This window comes from Ixodes scapularis, unplaced genomic scaffold (genome assembly GCF_016920785.2).
Source record: "Ixodes scapularis isolate PalLabHiFi unplaced genomic scaffold, ASM1692078v2 PGA_scaffold45__5_contigs__length_3442486, whole genome shotgun sequence".
In the NCBI taxonomy this organism is placed as follows: domain Eukaryota; kingdom Metazoa; phylum Arthropoda; class Arachnida; order Ixodida; family Ixodidae; genus Ixodes; species Ixodes scapularis.
The window spans coordinates 618,021-621,621 of NW_024609874.1; positions in this window are offsets into that span (position 1 = coordinate 618,021).

Below are 3,601 nucleotides of genomic sequence, written 5' to 3' on the forward strand. Positions count from 1 at the left end.
CCGTTTCCGTCGTTGCCTTGTACATATGTCACCCGGTTACGTGCATAAATACAAAAGAAAACCTGCACTGCCTACACGAAATCGACAATTGGAGGCTTTTAACGCGTCGAGATTAGCGTGATGGTGAAGGAAAGGGATTCGGGAAAAACTGTTGTTGCTGCGGTGACGTGAAGAACGTCGGCAACGCAACCTCCGAACACAGAGCAAGTTGCGCGACCGCAACACGGATGGCGCCACCATAGAGTACAGCACCGTTCGCGTGGTCGGAGGCACTCATTACTAAAAACTAAACAAAACAATGATAATTCAAACTTCATTCAACTGTAGTTATGACTGCACATTATTTCACTAAATACAAATTACGTATTCCTAAAAAGATAACATTTTTTTAAAGTTTATGTCAACATCACACTCTCGAAACTTCGCTTTTTTCTGTTTTTTGCGTTTCTAAAACGAAACCACTGCCTGTGCGCATGCGCGCTTGCACTCTGCGCGTTCTAAACCGGTGGACCGTTGTGGAGGCGTCCGTGGGTCTGCTCGGTGCTTTCGCGCTTACGCTCGCCTTTGGTGCGTCAAGCTTCGGCGCCTCGATCATCGCATTGCGCGAGCCTCGCACTTTCGGGCAAGTGGAAAGCTTTTCGTGTCTTTGAACCACCTCATTCGTGCCCAAGCAGCGTCGGGGACAAGAAGCACCCGTTCGTTCGGATCCCAAATGACGACAGTGAGTTTGAAAGTTTTCACCCCAATTGAAACTTTTCCTAAACTGATCTTCCAGCCACAAATTACACCATTTGAGGGTGTTACATTTAGGGGCCGGGATGCAAGTCTGGCAAAGCACTTTATTGCGAAGTGCAACACAGGCAGACTCGGGACCAACAACTAGTGGTACATCAAATCGGGGCTCAATATATACAGATAAGATAGACCGGACGCAGGCGCACAGCACTCTGACGTCATACATAAAAGTGCATACTTCATGGCATGCTGTTATCATACACACGCAGATACGACACTCCCTCCCCAACTATTATTCAAAACACTCCTATTGAAAATTATCAAACCGGAAGCGATCAGGAGGTCGCCTGTCTCTCGTGCTCCTCCGTATGACACAAGGAGGTTCCTTACTGGTAGGCATCCCCCTTGGGTGACGTGCAGGCTGTGCAGGCAGATCACCGCTGTGGTTACTAGCAGCAGGTGTAGCGACTATGTCTGCGGCATGCGGCATGTCTAACTCGGGACTACCTTCCGGCTGCTCCGAACTTTCAATGGACGATCGTCGCAAGTGATCAGCGTGCACAAACCTTACTTTGTTTCCGACGACAACCAAGTATGTGGATGGCGACTTCACGTTAACCACTTTACCGGGAAACCATTTGACCACATCACCACGCAAAGAACGTACAAGTACACGGTCGCCCACTCCAAAAGATCTCGGCTTAGATCTACGCTTATCGGCACACATTTTTACTTTTTCAGTTTTCTCAATCATTGCACTTTTTATATTTGGCCGTAGCAACGATAAGCGAGTTCGCAGTTTCCGTCTAAGGAGCAGTTCTGCGGGTGTCTTTCCCGTGAACGTGTGCGGCGTTGTGCGATATGAAAACACAAAATTGTCAATTCTATGTTGTAGTGACCTAGTATTGCCTTTTTCTTTGTCATCGAGCAACTGTTTCAGCAGTGCTTTCTTTGTTGTTTGTACAGCACGCTCTGCCGCCCCGTTCGATTGCGGGTGATAAGGCGGCGTGAGCGTGTGCTTGACACCGTTAGCTTTCAAAAAGTCTCGAAATTCTGAGGCTCGGAACTGCGGACCGTTATCAGTCACTACTTCCATCGGCAACCCATGCGATGCAAATAAAGAACGGACAGTTTCGACTGTATTGTATGCGGTCGTCGAGTGCATTATCTTGACTTCCAACCACTTGGAGAAAGTATCAATCGCCACAAGAAACGTCTTTCCTTCTTTCTCGGCAAAATCCAAGTGTACTCTTTCCCATGGATTTTCACAGAGCTTCCATGGTGACAACGGTGCAGGCTGTGCTGCGGGCAGGACACTTTGACAAATTTTACACTTCCGTACTGTTTGCTCGAGTGTTTCGTCTATACCAGGCCACCAGACCATTGACCTTGCCACAGCTTTCATTTTTGTTATTCCGAGATGTTGTTCATGCAGTAAACCTAGAACAACATTCTGCAGGGATTTTGGAACGACAATTCTGTTTGTCCAGATAATACAACCGTCGTCAATGTAGAGTTCCAGACGTCGTGTCCAAAATGGCTGCAGTTCGTCAGGCACACTTTTAGGCCATCCAGACCATATCATGTTGCGAACAACCCTTAATTGGTCGTCGCGGGCTGTTTCACGCTCGATGTCTTTTGCAGTGAGTGGCAGATCACTGACCGGAGAAAAATAAAAAATATCTTCCGCGTGTTCCTCAGTGTCTGCGAGTGGCAGTCGCGACAGAGCATCAGCGTGGCCGATAGACGTTCCGGGTTTGTGCGTTACTTTGTAACGATAATCGGCCAAAAAGGTCAGCCATCGGTGCACTCTTGCCGTGGCAACAGCGCTTCCCTGTCTCTTAGGGTCAAACAATATCGTCAGCGGTTGGTGATCTGTCATCACGTTGAAAGTTCGCCCGTACAGGTACTTATGAAACTTCTTTATGCCGAACACAATGCTCAGGGCTTCTTTTTCTATCTGGCTGTAATTACGCTCAGATGTTGAAAGTGATCGCGACGCAAATGCTATTGGTTTCTCTTCACCGTTCACAATATGTGCCAAGACAACCCCAAGGCCATATTCTGACGCGTCACACGTTAGCTGAATATCTTTCGTGACGTCATACAGCTGGAGAACACTTTCATCAGTCAGCATTTCTTTACAAGTTTTAAACGCGTTGTCACACTGACGTGACCAGTGCCATTTCGTCTCCCTGCGCAGCAGATCATGCAGCGGTTCTAGCACTGTAGCTAGACTAGGTAAAAATTTCGCATAGAAATTTACCAAGCCCAAAAAAGCTTTCAGCTGAGTCACGTTAGCCGGTTTTGGCGCGTTTTTTATGGCTTCTACTTTCTCTGCCGTGGGGTGCAACCCATCTTTGTCAATTTCGTGCCCCAGATACTTCACTCTTTGTTGAAATAGCTTGCATTTTTCAGCGTTGACCTTTATGCCGTGCTGACTTAGGCGTATGAGCACTTGCTCAAGTCTGTCATGACACTGTTTACGTGTCTCTCCTGCGATGACAACGTCATCTAAATAGCAGGCGGTTCCCGGCAGACCGTGCAGGACTTGATCCATGACGGCTTGAAAAAGTGCCGGCGCACACGCTACGCCATATGGCAAGCGCTTGAACCTAAATAGGCCCAAATGAGTGTTGACAGTAAGCAGTTCTTGTGCTCGCTCGTCTAGTTCGAGCTGTAAATACGCCTTCGAGAGGTCAAGGACCGAAAACACGGTTCCACCACGTAGGGTGGCAAAAATGTCCTCGGGCAGCGGCAAAGGGTACTGGTCAACTTCCATGCAAGGGTTAACAGTGACTCGATAATCACCGCAGATCCTAAGCTCTTTGCTGTTCTTTTTCGGCACGATTACGAGGGGCGTAGC